The sequence below is a fragment of the Orcinus orca genome, chromosome 8 (genome assembly GCF_937001465.1).
Source record: "Orcinus orca chromosome 8, mOrcOrc1.1, whole genome shotgun sequence".
NCBI classification, from domain to species: Eukaryota; Metazoa; Chordata; class Mammalia; order Artiodactyla; family Delphinidae; genus Orcinus; species Orcinus orca.
This window is the reverse complement of record NC_064566.1, coordinates 48,163,248-48,179,732: the sequence shown is the minus strand read 5'-3', so window position 1 is coordinate 48,179,732 and position 16,485 is coordinate 48,163,248. Positions and strand designations below refer to the sequence as shown.

The 16,485-nt window shown below is 38.2% G+C and overlaps 2 protein-coding genes across 7 annotated transcripts in view; one reads left to right on the top strand and one right to left on the bottom strand.

Moving 5' to 3' along the window:
- Positions 1 to 5,294, bottom strand: part of LOC101281769 (interferon-induced very large GTPase 1-like) — a 31,489-nt gene extending 26,195 nt beyond the window's left edge. For both annotated transcript variants that reach the window (XM_033404612.2, XM_004279281.4), the window contains exon 1: positions 5,150 to 5,294. The gene's annotated coding sequence lies outside the window, so the exon portion shown is untranslated. The remainder of the gene's footprint in view (positions 1 to 5,149) is intronic.
- ZNF215 (zinc finger protein 215) overlaps positions 1 to 16,485 on the top strand; it is a 169,974-nt gene that overhangs the window by 62,459 nt on the left and 91,030 nt on the right. The window lies entirely within an intron of this gene.

Below are 16,485 nucleotides of genomic sequence, written 5' to 3'. Positions count from 1 at the left end.
GGAAGAAATCCTTGAAGTCACATAAAAATTCAACTTTGTGAGTTCCAGCAAGGATCTATTAACAGTCGAAGACTTACATCCTTGTTCAAGGCCATGTTGTGTCTTTTCACTGACTTATTCTCTAAGAAAAATACATGTAAAATAGTGTGTATATCTGAGTGCTGTGTATAAGGCACTTGTTCCAATAGTTGCCCAAGGCAACAAGCCATTCTTTGTAGCTTTGTGTGCCTCAGAGCTGATACTGGGGTTGTGTCAATGAAAGAGAAGTAGAGATATGGGTAGTAAGAAGAAGGATGAGAAGAAAAGATGTCTTTTAGTTCTTGTCTACTTCAGTGTTGCCTACAGTGAAGGACTTGTGGCCAAGAGGTAGATTATTTGCCCATACTTTGTGGTGCTGGAAAGATTTTGACAATGATTTCTCCACCTAGCTTATCATACAGTTTTGGTCTGTTTGAATGCCAAATTATAGAGATAGATTTAAAGAAGGCAGAAATTGCAGCAAATTAATGGCGGTGTTAAGGATTGTAATGTCCTCACTCCCCTGACTGATCGAACTGGACTTGGTTTTAAACCAATTTAAAGTTAAAAGTATGAGTTAATCTTTCAAAGTAGTTGTTCTCAGTCTTTATTTTGGATAATAATAACCTGAGGACATCTTAAAAATGTGGGTTCCCAGCCCCACTCGCAGAGAATCTGACATGGGATGTCTAGCTTATTGCTCAGGAACTAAGGTTTTTATAAACCCCCCAACTTTAATTTTATAAATGCTACCAAGTGTTCAATCATATTTTGAGAAAAAAAACCAACCCTATTCTAAGGAGACATTTTTAATGGAGAAAAGATGGGAGTGAAAAAACTAAATTTGCCATTCCTGTTGGCCTGAACATGAAGATATCTCCTTTGAGATTCTTTACTTCTTAGTTTCCAACTGAAGTGTTCTTTCTGTCTCAGTATTTGAATGAATACACATGAAGGTTCCACTACTATGCTAGAATGTTCAACTGAGGGATCTTTTAGAATTTAACTTCAAAGGATAAAGACATGGAAAGGGCTATGAAGAGCTATAAAGCTCATTAAGGAGACAGGCAGGCTAGATCCAGAAATGCTGCCAACATGTGACTGAGTCTAATATGGTTTTCAGAAGGAGAGATCAGAAAGGATGTTTGAGAAAAATCATCAAAGAAACAATAGAAGAATATTTCCCAGAGCGGCAGTATGGCCTGATTCTCCATAATGAAAATATACATCGAATGTTGTACAGAATTAATAACAACAACAGTAACAACAACTCTAATATATCCTGGAAATATTCTCCTATTCTTAGAATAAAGAGTTTGAATATTAAACAAATGAAAAATCTGGTTTATTTACAGATAAGTTTAAAGCAGATTGATATCAGAGAAACAATAGAAGAATCTAGGGAGCTCCTCTTTGTTGACCATCCCTTCTCTCTGTACCCATCATGATAATGTGCCTTTGAGTGAACTAGATCATACAAGTACCATGGATTGGAAGTTTGGCAAAGATTTAAAATTTCAGCATTTATTTCACACATATTTATTGAGGGCTATCATCATGCTGGGAAATGTTTTAAGTATTGTGTGTTGATTGATGAATAAGGCAGGTTAGATACCTGCCCTTACCCCTAGTGGAGGGAAGCAAACCATAAACTTGTAAGTATTTGAATAAGCAAAATAATTTCAGATTATTTTAAGTGCTAGGAAAGAAACAAGCAGATAATGGGATGGAGAGTAACTTGAGGCTGCTTTCGATATGTAGTTAGAGAATGTGCGTTCAAAGGCTCTGCTGCTAATCGTGAGCTGCTTTAGACTCTTTATGTAGTGTCCAGCCTTTCCCAGTTTCTGTCAAATATAATGATCCACCAATGCCACTTCTGAGTATTTATCTAAAGGAAAAGAAAATATTAATTTGAAAAAATCCTCCCTCTCCCCCACCAGGTTCATTCCAGCATTATTTACAATAACCAAAGTTGGAAACAACATAAATGTCCATTGATGGATGAATGGATAAAGAAAATGTGGTACATTTCTAATGGAATATTATACAGCAGTAAAAAAAAAAAAGGAAGGGGGCTTCCCTGGTGGCGCAGTGGCTGAGAGTCCGCCTGCCGATGCAGGGGACACGGGTTCTTGCCCCAGTCCAGAAGGATCCCACATGCTGCGGAGTGGCTAGGCCCGTGAGCCACGGCCGCTGAGCCTGCGCGTCCGGAGCCTGTGCTCCGCAACGGGAGAGGTCACAACAGTGAGAGGCCCGCGTACCGCAAAAAAAAAAAAAAAAAAAAAAAAAAAGGAAGGAAATTCTGCCATTTGTAACAACATGGTTGGACCTTGACGGCATTATGTTAAGTAAAATAAGTCAGACAAAGATAAATACCATATGATCTTACTTGCATATGGAAATGAAAACAAAGCAAAACCAAAAACAAACTAAATGATACAGAGAACAGGTTGGTGGTTGCCAGAGGTGGGGGAGAGGGAGGGCAAAATGGGTGAAGGACAAAGGCTGAAATTTCCAGTTATAAAATGAATGAGTCCTGGGGATGTTAATGTGCAGCATGATGACTATAGTTGATAATACTGTATCGTGTATTTGAAAGTTTCTAAGAGGAAGACCTTAAAATTTTTCATCATAAGGAAAAATAAACTATAACTGTGTGGTGATGGATGTTAACTAGACTTTGGTTATCATCTTGGAATATATACACATATGGAATCATGTTGCACAACAGAATAATATTATATGTGAATTATAGCTCAATAAAAAAAGTAATAAAATTTTAGCTTGCCTCTTAGTCTCTGCCTCCTATTATAGATTTTATTATTCCTTTAGCTCCTCTTTGGACTTGTTGGATTAACTGTGTTGAACAGCTTATCCAGTTAGAAACTCATCCTGAATTCCTAAGTCTAGCCATTTGGGGGTATCCATTCCTTTTTGATGGGGAAATGGTGATGTGGGCACCTTTTATTTCTTGGAAGCCCATTTTCCCTACTTTTTCCCCTGAACTGTGGTCCTTGTTAGTTACTTACTAAATGCTCGGCATTAGTTTGCTCTATTTGTTTGACTGCTCTGTATGAGAAGCTCTTGAATCTGTTATCTCTATCCTTGTTGTGGTCCATCTTTCACATTGCATCCTGAAACTTGTAGGTAAATCATTTACTTGTTTACAAAACTTGAAAACCCTTCATTGGTTTATGATATGATCAAATTACTGGGCCCTGGCATTCAAGACCCCTCACAATCTGGCAACAATTAACCCAATTCCTTTCACAACCACTCTTTTTCCTTTTCCTAACATCTAGTTCACTTACTTCTCTTAGAAACTATACTCTGTCATCTGTCCTCAGTCTCACAGTTTTCTTAAACCTGTATGTTGAGGGGGAGCAGAATATGCCACCTCCAAATCCGCCACTTTGGCATGTGGACTGTTTTGAGCTGAAGGCAATTAAGACCCAGCAGACTCAGGAAAACTTTTTTTAATTTTTTTTTTTTGCGGTACGTGGGCCTCCCACCGTTGCGGCCTCTCCCGTTGCGGAGCACTGGCTCCGGACGCTCAGGCTCAGCGGCCACGGCTCACGGGCCCAGCCGCTCTGCAGCACGTGGGATCCTCCGGACCGGGGCACGAACCCGTGTCCCCTGCATCGGCAGGCGGACTCCCAACCACTGCGCCACCAGGGAAGCCCCAGGAAAACTTTTTACCTCTCCTTGAACTGCCTAAAAGAATCATATAGAGGGCCTGTACCAGAGAGAGCTATTACCAGAGACAACTTTTTATATCAGAAAGATGTACCTGCATGGCATGGCAAACATTTGCTTACCAATCATTTGCTCTTCTCATCTTCTGAACTGTCTTCCTCGCCTTTGAAGCCCTACACTCCTACTTCCTTCTCCTTAGCTTGGAATAGTATATATGCCTCAACTGCCAGATTGCTTTGAGTCTTCATGTCTTGGTGGGGATCTTGTAAGTATATAATTAAACTTAATTTTCTCCCGTTAATCTGTTTTATGTCAACTCAGTTATTAAACCAGCCAAAAAATCTAGAAGGGAAATTGTTTCCTCCCCTAAAATATTATGTTACATGAGCACTTCCCAGGACACTATGCTTCTAACCCAATTCAGGTTTCTCCTTATTTGTGAAGCCTTCCTTTATTCTTCCAGGTTGAGTTAGTTCCTCTCTTCTCTGTGCTTACCATAGCACCTGTTACTTACATGAATCATAATAACAAAGTTAAACTTTTCTTGAGTCCTTTACTCCTGGAAAGCAGTGATGGTTAAAGAAATCCATCCACCCTTTTGTGTTCTGAGAATTAGTTTACTGCAAAGAGCCACCTTTCCCCATATGACTTATATAAACTCATCTGTGTGTCCCTTTATTACTTATAGGGAGGCCAGACACAGACCGCCCCCCCACACCTTTTAAATTTATTTATTTATTTATTTCTATACAGTAAGTCTTTGTTGGTTACCTATTTTAAATATAGCAGCAGACACAGACCCTTTAAATTCCATTCTTTGCCTCATAAAGGATTCACTGAGCTGTTTGTCCCCCTGATCAATTGGAAAGTGTTTGAAACTAAACATTAGTTAAAATTCTCTCCTTTTCAGTCCCCTTAACTTTGACTCACCCTCCTCCTGACCCTGCATACAACCTCTCCTTAATGATCCCTCCTAAGGATAAAATATTCCCTGATTATCCCACTCCCTCTATACTGTGTTCTTCTTAGCCTGCTGACCCTTTCCTCTAAAAGAATATTCCTTTCTGCCTGACCTTTGAGATGCTTGAAGCTCTATGTTTGGATTATTTTCTCTATTACAATAGTCTCTTTCCCCTATTGCAATAATCCTTTCAAATAGTCTCTTTTTACCTAAGTCTAGATTTATTTTTAGTTGACAATAAAAATTACCAAGTTGTTTGTTTCGATAATGTACTCCCTTTCCCCCAGATTTGGAGCTGTTTATTGGAACAAGGAGAAAGCCAGGTTCCTATTTGTGTTCTTAGCATGCCTTAATCTGCCTGTGTCTCTGACTGTCCCTATGCCTGTTTCCATCTATTTCTGTTTTTATTTTAGTCTCTGAGTATGTCATTGTATCTCTTTGTCTGTCCCATTTCCGTCCTTTTCCTTCACCTACCTGTCTTCTTGAGGCCAAGCTCCTGTCTTCAGGTTGCTCCAGACATATTACAGAGAAAGTAGAGCTGGTTCTTTCCCGGAGTCTGGTAGTTTGCTGACTGAAATCTTCAGCCTAGATTTCAGCTGCCTCTGTGTCAAAGGGCCTTATTTTATCCTCCAAACAGGAAGTGAAAAACTGGTTTTACTTTCGGTTTTGTTTTTTCCCCCTTTAAAAGAAATCAGCTGATTTAAAGGAATCCTGCTTATTTATTTATTTATTTATTCATTAATTCATTTATTTGTTTATATTGTGATTCCTGGGTGTTAAAATAACTGCAAATGGAAGACTAATGTTGGTATATGTGTGTGCATGCATGTGTGAATCAATGGTGGAATGGGGTGAGCACCAGATAAAGAACATGGGAGAAACAGGATAGGGAAAGAATTTAGGAGAAGAGACATGGGCACATTCGAGTGTCTTCCTCAGGGAAGTTGCTTTAACTGCTTTACTGTTCTAGCTCTCAAGTCACCCAAGGACAAAGAGGAAGCATGCTCTCAGTGCTAATGAAACTTCTTAGGTTTTATTTCCTATAAAAGATCTCTCTAGAACTTGCTGTTCTTTTGTTTGTTTTGTTTTTTGTGGTTGATTTGAAAATTAACCATGTTTCCAACATTGTATTAGCTGATTTGGATGATTCAACACTACCGCAAGATAAATTCTTAACAGCATGTTGTGTGTTTATGGTGAGAAAGAGAATTTTACAGTTGTCTATATTTTATATTAGAGCTTTTTAGTAATGTTAAAAACCTGACTGTTTTCTCTCACACCTAAATCCCATGTAAAGCATTTTGTTTCATTGATTATTATCTTACTGCATGATTTAATTCATTATAATTTTGCTTGTAGATCAGTACCTCCTGCTCCTGTGTTCTTCAGTTTCAAGCTTTATATGTCTACACACGTCTTCTTGGAGGTGAACATCATACTCATTTTTCCCAGGTCCTCTAGAAAGTCTACCCACATTGTTTCATATTTCCCCTTACCACTCCCAGTACACCTGCACATCTCCACTACATGGACCTATAGTGAGCTCTTCTGCACTGTGCTCTCAGAGCAGTTATACCACTCTTAATGATGCTCCTATCATGTTGTGCTGCACTGTAGCTGTTGCTTGTCTATCTGATTTCTCCCATCCCCCAAACCTGAAACATCCCACCTCCCTGTGTTCGTCCCAGTTGTGGGGGATCTGTCTTCTTCATCATTATATCCCAGATGTAGTGCATGAAACATATAGATGAACAAAATGTGTGATGATTGAATAAGGAAATTATCATATCTGTCAGAGCTTGTTTCCTTAGTTATATGTGAGGATATTAATATTATATATTAATATATAGTATTATATATATTAATATATATAATATATTAATATAATATATATTAATATATATAATATATTAGTATATAATATTAATATATAATATTATATATTAATATATATTATATAATATTAATATTAATTTCAGTGAGTTGACATGAGGCACAAAGAAGGTATAAGGGCAGTTGGCATGGTGTGCTAACAATAAGACTTCACTTTTCCTACTTTTAGAATAGGAGTGTAGGTGTTTTCTAGTAAACAAGAGTTTAAATGTCAGTCATTAATTTGAGTCCGGGATCCAACAGTGACTAGCTATGTTTGCTTACGTCTTGAGTGTGGAGAGGGCGACCGAAGTAATGAGAAGCAGCAGGTGGTGGAATGAATTTGTGCCAGTAGCACTACCCACCTCACATACATTAATGAGGATAAAATGAGATAGGTTAATCCCACCCTGTGCTTGGCCTGCAGCAGACATTCAAATATGAATTCTTTTTTCCCCAGCACATAATTTGTTTGAAGATCTAATCTGTCAGAACAAGAAACATCAAGTGGAGTGTCTTCAGCTGCAGTGCTCCTTCCAGTGTTTAATTTGATTAAGATTTCAGTAAATGTGTAAATTAATGAAGGAATTAAAGCAATCCCATAGAATCAAAATCAGATTCACAAACAGGTTCATTTCACCACACAGTTACCGCCTGTTCCTCCAGGTCAACCCCCAATACAGAGGACAGACTCTTGGTTTCATCTTTTAGTTTTCTCTCAATTCCAAGAAATGTTTGTTTTTAACGTGAACTTCGGTTAAATGATTAGTGAATGTTTTTTGAAAGATGTTTTCTCCAGGCTTTTTTGTTTCTTTTTTTACTGCCAGTTTTTAACTTATGTTCTCTTTGAAAAATTATAGCCTTATTCTGAATAAACTGAGGGAAAAGGAATTCACCCAGACCTCTGCAGTGATACTAGAGAGAGCCAGTAATCCACCCAGGGTTCCATCCAGGACTGAAACTAGAGTGAGGCAAGAGAGGAACCCAGGGTAGAATGGAAATTGAGAGTGAGAGAGTGCTTAAATTTTGTACTCTAGGTGCCTCACTTGCTTCACCCTAATTTCAGCCCTACTTTCAGCTTCGGCTAAAAATCCTGAGGAATGGGCCCAGTCCATCTCTAAACCATTGATTACAGAGAGAAGGGCAGCTGAGATCACTGGGTCTCTCTTGCCTGGCATTTTCCCCTGACCCTTTCCTTTTAGCTGGCTCATCTTTGGCTAAGAGAATATGTCTTTTGAGGGAGTCTTTTGAAATCTGGTGGGTGATACTTGCCAACGAAGAAAGGGGGTGGGTGGTATTTCTCCTCTTGCCCTCTTCTTTCTTTTGCCTAGTCAAATAATTAAAATGACATAAGACAGATTAACAGTAGAAAATCAAATTTAATACATATATATGGAGGATTAACATAAGCATGAGAAATTTGAAAGACAGTAAGGCAAGATGAGGTACATTTATTTATTTTACAGGACTAAGGAGAAGGAGGTAGGGGTCTGGGATTTCAAAGGGAAGTAAGGTGATTCACAGGGAAATGTAGAGATTTAATGTTTGTTAAACAAATGTTTACTGGGCCATCTAGAGAGAATGGGATACAGAAGGACTTTGATTAAACTGGCCTTGCTACCACTACCCTGTCTACCACTCCTAGTTCATAATATACTGTAGTTATCTATAGTGTCATGTAGTTATCTATAGTGTCATATAGTTATCTATAGTGATATCTCCCTCCTGGAACAGTCTGTCTATATTAAATTATCTTAGGCAGTTAGGTGGAAGTTCCAAGATTCTTCCTGAGTCTTTTGGACCTTGTTTGTCTGGAAATAATCTGTATGGCAGCGTGGCACATCTTGGGGCAAGCTTCACTGAATCCCATCAAAAGAGAGGAAGACGGGGAAGAAAAATCAGATAACCTAGGTGTTTTAGGAAAAACACAGTTTTCCTTTGTTTCAGTGCCAGATGCATGGAGGGGTTTCCCCACAGCAAGCAATTCTGCAACACCAGCCTGTTGTCCTACAATTTAACTTGATTCTGACACTATGTATCTTCCTAGATATACTGTTGGATCCCACAGTTTAAGGGCTCAGTCCCAGGAGACTGCTGCTGGCTTCAGATGCCAATTGCAAGTAGTAGGTCCCCAGATTACCCTCAAATTCTGTCTGACTTGGCTACAAATCAGAGGTTCCCAAGACCGCCTCTTCAGGTTTGATATATTTGCTAGAGCGGCTCAAGGAACTCAGGGAACACTTACTTATGTTTACTAAAGGTCTGGGTGGGTTCTGAGTGCAGGAGATTCTGTCTCTGTGGAGTTAGGGTACATCACCCTCTTGGTATGTGGATGTGTTCACCAAACTGAAAACTCTCCAAACCCCATGCTATTGGGATTTTATGGAGGCTATCACACATAATATTGATCTATTGTTAATTTCATTTCCAACCCCTCTCTCCTCTCTGGAGAATGGAGGGTGGAGGCCTGAAAATATGAAACTTCTAATCATGGCTTTGTCTTTCTGGTGACCATCACCCATCCAGGAACCCACCCAGAGTTGCCTCATTAGAACAAAATATACTTCTACCACTCTTATAACTTAGGAATTTATGAGTTTGAAGAACCCTGTGTCAGGAACTGGGACAAAGATCAAGTATATATTTCTTATTATAAATCACTGTATCATAAAGGGAAAGACACAGAGGCATCAGATCCTGCCTTCAGTGGACTTCTCTCCCTGTCTTTCAGGGCAGTGCCCAGCTGCAACCAGTAGTGCTTTGCTTGCCAGACAAGGTAGAAAGGAAGAACATCCTCCTTTTCTCCTGTGAACCCTGAGATTTTCCTGCTTCAGCTGTCTGATCATACCTCCAATCTACTCACTTCAGAAAACATGAATTTCTGAGAGAATATTCAGGTGGCATTATCATTGCCGATGACAGGGATACAAAAATTGGGGCTGACTTGTCCAGTTAAGGGATAGCTATTGACATTAGTCTCCTTGAAGTCATGTATTTATATGGAAAGTGGACTTAAACTCCATTGTCACCACTTTCTAACTATGCAACGTTGGGCCACTCATTTAATCTTTCAGTTTTTCAGTAACTAAGCTGGACCCTATGAGGCCTTCCCAGGACAGAACTGCCTGCCCTCCCATGTGCTCAACCTGCCTTGTTTGTAGAAAAGCTTTAGTCTCCCAGGAGTCCCCTGAGGAGGCCTGGCTCAAGAATTAATGATTGAAAGAATGTAAACTTGTAGTAACAAAAAAATAGCAGTTGGGCCAGGAGAACTGGTAACAATAGGTCAGCCATATAGCAAAGTCACAGAATCTTTAGTTCCCTCCTGAAGTACATAGATAATGGTGTCTGATGCAACTTCCTGAGTTGTTTCGCAGATACTATAAAACACCCACCAGGTTTAAGAAGTTAACTGCATGATGACTGTGAGCACATGGCCCCCAGACTGACTGGAGTCTGAAGATTGACAATGTTAACCCCTGTGACACCACCCTGTTACCTCACCTTCAACCAATCTGAGAATTATGCACAAGCTGATCATGCACCTGTGATTCTCTCCCTCACCTTGCCTTAAAAAAAAAAGACTTTCCTGAAATCCACTGGGGAATTTGGACCTTTTGAGCATTAGCTGCTCATACTCCTTGTGTGGCCCTGAAACGAGCACAGCACATTCCTTCACCACAACCTGATGTCAATAGATCGGCTTTACTGTGCGAGTGCTAGTGGACTCAAGTTTAGTTCAGTAACATTTCATCTTACTACTTTTCATTGTATTGATGAAATGAGACAATTCTGGGCTTAACTGAAAGTAGGGGCTCAAAAAATTAATTCTTTCCATCTCTTCTTCCCATTCAAGTCCTGCTTAAAGGACCCTCCAGTGTAAACTGCATCTCAGCCTCAGATGGGGATATTGAAACTGTTTATGAAAAACAGAAGATGGAATTCAAGGAAGCTTCCATCACCAAGCCAAGAGGAGAACCTCCTATGCCTTTCTAGACATTATGACAATTGTTATAATTGATGATATCGAATACTCTAGAATCCAGGATAAATATACACCAGTATGAATCTAGAAAAGTAAATGTAGAGAATTTGTAGTGGATGGGGATTTAGGGTGGCCCCTATTTGAAGAACCTGAGGGATTTTCAGAATGGCCAGGTGGAGTGCAAAGGGCAATCAAGTCAGAAGCTTAATTCGGAGGAGTGGCCACCATGGAAGTGATAAGGATGGACTTAGGGAATAGCTGCCAGTAATATGGGAGCAGTTGTGGACTTTGCTCACTCTGAAAGGGATTCAACTGCATTCTGGTACCATTAGTGAATATTGAGAGCATTAGAAGAGATTACTAATTACTAACGGTACCCCTTGGGTTTGGGGTCATATTGAGGGGGAAGCAGATCCAGGATTTTTGTTAGTTTGGTCAAATAGAGGCTTGGAGTTGATGTAATTTGGGATACCATTTTAGGGGAATATTTTTGAACCCTCAAACTGGTTATCCCAGATATCTTGTTTACATATCCAATTCAAGCAAGTCTTATTGGTTCTACCATCAAATATATCCTGAATCAGGCCACAGACCATGTGTAGCACTAACCACCATCCTATAGAAGCTGCTATCATCTCTTTCCTGGATTGTTGCAGTAGTCTTCTAACTCATTCCCTTGTATTGTCATTGTCATTGTAGTCTACCCCATCTCTCTCAGTCTATTCTCCACACGGTATGGAGAGTGACCCTTTTAAATTGAAAGCAAGATATCACTCCTCTGCTTAGAAGTCTCCAGGAGCTTCCCATCTCACTCTTAGCAAAAGTAACATTTCTTGCAATGTCCCACAAGGCCCTATATCAGTTTCCTCTCTGACCACTCTGTCCCTTGTTTTTGTGTGCTACAGCTATACTGGCTTCCTTGTTGGTCTTCAGGCATGCTTCCATCTTGGGGCCTTTGCTCTTATTCTGTTTGAAGAATTTTTTTTTTTTCCCAGTCATACTTTCACTTTCTTCAGAATTATGCTCATATTTCACTGTACCCGGAAAAGTCTTTCCTGATGACCCTATATTAAATAGCAATCCTTTATGCCCAGTACTCATTAACCTCTTTATTTTGCTATAATTTTTTCTTCTTAACACTTATCATCATCTAACATACTATTTATTTGCTTGTTTATTTATTGTCTCTTTCCACTAGAATGTAAGTTTTATAAAAATAAGGACTTTATCTTTTTCTTTGTTTTAACTATTGAGTCACTACCTTTTAGAATAGTAGCTAGAACAGAGAATGCGGCTCAATGACTTTTGAACATATAAAATAGTAATAGTTTCTTTATTTTACCAAAATTGGATCATATTATATACATCTATTTATAATTTACTTTGTTTATTTAATATGTTCTCATATTTTTTCTTTGTAGATGTACAAGGAGTTGCCTCATTTTTCTTAATTTCTGTATTAAATTCTGTTGAAAAGATAGACCACTTTTCTTCTTAGCAAGCTCAAAGTAATGAACTTTTAAATGTTTTTCACATTTTGTTTTTATGTGCAATTCTATGACAAGTACTTTCCATAATTAGCTTGTATGTGTTTATGTATTTACTTAGAATAAATTCCTAGAAGTAAAACTGTTAGGTCATGTCCTTTTTTAAGGCTTTTGATATACATTATGAAATTGTCCTCCAGTGTACTAGTTTATATTTCTACCAGCAGTATATAGAGTTTTCCATTTCCATACTTGCTGGTTAACAGTGGCATAATTATTTATTTTAACTTCTGTTAACTTTTTATTTTGTTTCTTTTTAAGCTTATTTGGATATTAATGACATCTAAGATTTATTTATATTTTTTATTTCAGCTGTTTGGTTATGCATTTTAATATTCTACCCATTATCCTATGATGTGTTTATTTTTTCATGTTTACTTATACATTTAAAAATAAACTACATATTAAGGATGGCAAAATTTTGTCTTTATTATATACAGCAGATATTTTTTCTTTTCTGTTGTATCTTTAAATGTAATTGTTTTTGTTTTACTTTATTTTTGCTATGTAAAAGTTTTAAATTTATATGAAATCAGATCTGTCGATATTTTCCTTAATATTGTCCGGTTTTGGTTTTATTACAAGGTCTTTCTCACTGAAATAGTATAAGTTACTCAAAATATTTGTCACTTCTATGGGATTTTTGTACTTTTGGATTTTTATGTAAAGTATGTGTCATTATCTATCAAATATTTTTCTAAATGATATACCATTTTTTTCTACTCACATTTGCTGAGCACCCCTCCTTTCTGTACTTACATGAAATGCTGACTTTATCTTATATCAAATTTCTGTTTTTGGTCTTTTTCACTGAATTCTTTGATCTTTTAACTTTTGCTTAATAGCATATCATTTTAGTTGCTTGTGCTTTATAAATAAGTGTAATATAGCATAAAATGTGAGCAATTTTCTCATCATTATTAATCTTTTAATTGTTATTTAATGGATATTCTTATAAAATTATCCTTTCAGGTGATCTTTATAATTATTTGGTCACATTCTCTTATGAATTCTGAATATAATTTTTAGTATCTTCTTCTAGCCAAAGATCCACCTGAAGGGAACTTCTTAAGGTCTCTCTCTCTTTCTGCCTCTGACCTGACCTCATCTTTTTGATGACTTTATAAGTGGCTGTGTGATCTTTTTAGTAATTTTTGTTTGTCCGTCTTTGCTTTGTCACTCCCACTAAGGATGCGATGCTCTTGTATTCATTTTTATTCTGCTTGCAGTTGGCAGAACTCTTGGATTATAATATGTGGTCAGGAGACAATTTCTGAATGAATTGATGATTTTTCTCTCTGTCCTTCTCTAAACTGAAGTTTCTGCAGCTTTATGGGGGGATAATACCGTGCAGAAGTTTCACTAAGAGAAACAGATAGAATAACAAGTTTAGTGGGCCTAGCACAGGGCCCTACCAAACAGTTAAGCTTTGTTTTTTGTTTCCCTCTCCTTTGCTGTGGCATCATCATGGTAAGAAAAGAATGAGGATTTTTCAGCCAGATATATTTAGCTTCGTTATTTTTTTGTTTTGTTTTTGAAGGTGACTTTATTGAAGTATAATTCTTAAAATAAAATTCACCAATTTTAAGTACATAATTGATGAGTCTTAATGAGTATATTCCATCACATAATCACCACTAGGATAACAATATAGAACATTTCCATCATTCACAATTTCCCTCTTGCCCCTGTGCAGTGGATCACCTCTCCCAACCCAGAGCCCCAGGAGACTACTGATCTGCTTTTCATCACTATAGTTGTGTTTGTTGTAGAATTTCACTTAAATTGAGTCATATAGTGCATATTTTATGGTGTCTGGCTTCTGTCATTTTGTTTTTGACATTATGGTTGCATTTAGCAGTGGTTTCTTTAATCACCTGTTTGGTTTTTTGTTTGTTTGCTTGCTTGTTTATTACTGAGTATTCTATTGTATGGATATACCACAATTTGTTTATCTATTAATTCTTGATAGCTGAAGGTTATTTCCAGTTTGAAGTTACCACGAAGAAGCTGCAATGGGCATTAGATTATAACTCTTCCTATGGATATGTTTTCATTTCTCTTGGTTAAATAACAGTAAATGGGAATGCTGTGTTTTGTTTTGTTTTGTTTTCTTTGACATCTTTATTGGGGTATAATTGCTGTACAGTGTTGTGTTAGTGTCTTCTGTACAACAAAGTGAATCAGCTATATGTATACATATATCCCCTCCCTCTTGAGCCTCCCTCCCACCCTCCCTATCTCACCCCTCTAGGTTCTCACAAAGCTTCAAGATGATCTCCCTGTGCTATGCAGCAGCTTCCCACTAGCTACCGATTTTACATTTGGTAGTGTATATATGTCAGTGCTACTCTCTCACTTCGTCCCTAGCTTCATTATTGAACCTCCCTGGTTCAATACTGTATGGGTTAATGCAGATATATCCCTCATTTTATGGTCTATATCTTAGTCTACACTCAAACCAGGTTGTAATCCTGAAGATCAAATCTGGGCAGACAGGATCCCTTCTCTTGTATTTGTAATTTGAACTTCTGTGACCCTCCAGAAGGAAGAGACCACATAACTTGTTCTATGCCTTTCAGGCTTTTCTTCACTATCTTGTGCTTAATTGTGCTCCAATTTGTGAATATGTCTTTGCTGTCCCTCTATGCTCGGAGGATGCAGTGGGTGGAACCAGACCGGATGTTGCCCTGCTTCTCATTTCCCCGAAATGAAACTTCAGCGTGGCTTTGCAAGTAATGTTTGTTTGTCTTAGTCATTTAAATCATTTAATGGAGAAAATATCCATAGATTCAAAAACAGTCTTACACAAATGTTCACATTTCTTACTTGGCTTCTTCCTTGTTAATCATTGCAGAATTTCTGTTTCATTTCTCAGTACCCAGAAATAAGCCGACTTTTACTGTCAGTAGGGATTTTGGCTAGAGCAGAAAACATTTGTCTAAAATATGGCTTTAACTGAATAGATATTGTACTCTTTTCTTTACTTCATAATTGAAAAACCCCAGGACATCTCTGAGAAGGAAACAAACTTTCAAACATTGATCCAGTGACAGCAGCCTTTCAACCAAGTTAGAGTTTGGAAAGGTAAAGGCTCTAGCATTTGAAAAAGTTGAAGTTGACCTGTTTTTCTAAGTATAAAGTATAGAAATTGTGATATTTGAGTCACCAGGTAGTCTACTCATTTCCCATTTGTAGTATCTGGTGATGTTAGAAGGCTGCAGCAATGAGCTGTCTCCTGATTAGGTTCCCTGGATTTTCACCTGTCTCTCTTTCTCTATCTTCCCTCCACTCCACCTTCAGGACGCTGGGGGTTAGAAGATTGTGGTGGGTAGGAGATAGAATTCACATTGTGGAATTCCTGGCTCCAGGCTTTCTGAGCAGGGGAGCATGTTCTTCATTGTATGGGTTGTCTTTGAGTTTCTGACTCAGTTGATTCTCTTGTGTATGTTTGTGTGGGGGTGAATCTGCTCATCTTCTGTGAGCAGCTCAGGCTGTGGCTTACCCTGGCCTGCTTTATCCACTATCAGTCTTGCATCCATTTTCAAAATCTCCCATCCCCTCACAGACCCTCTTCTGTTCTCATCGTTATATTTACATCAAAAAGGTTTCTGTGTTTGTTACTATCATTTTAGCAGAGTCTCTGAAGGGAAAGGGAATAAATATGTGAGTTCAGTCTGTCATCTTTCCTTGGAACCCTACTGGCTATTAAACTGGCTAATATCAGGAATTCCCTGGTGGTCCAGTGATGAGGTCTTGGCACGTCCACTGCTGAGGGCAGAGGTTCAATCCCTGGTTGGGGAAGTAAGGGAAGTAAGATCCCGTAGGCCACACAGTGTGGCCAAAAAAATTAAAATATATATATATACAAACATACACAGAGGCTAACGACTCTTTCTTTTTCAAAAATCCCTTTATCTGCCACCTCGTATACCTTCACCTATCACTCTGCCTTCATCCTTGGCTTCTCAGAAACTTTGTGAAAGAATTATCTATGCTCATTGTCTTTACTTTCTCACATTCTACTGTCTCCTACCCGCTCCTGGCTGATATCTGCTGTGTCAGTGGACTTAAACAGCTCTGGATACGGCCGTCAGTAGCTTCCATATTGCTCAAGAGGCAGGTTTTCTTTTTTCTTTTTTTTGTTTTAGTGTTCTCCTTATCCTTAGGAGGTGTTAAAGTTCAACTGAGTAAATTTTAAAGATCTCTTTGGCTTTATTTAATGATTCATGTGCAGGTCAGTGTCCAATCTAGTAGACAGAAGAGATCTCTGAAGAGCTATACAGTGAAGTAATTTTATAGACAGTGGGGAAAAGGAACAAGGGAGCTGTACTAGGCAAAAAGGCAGATTGGTTATTTCCTTATAGGAATGGCAAAGATTTATCAGGCAGATTACCTAACCAGTGCTG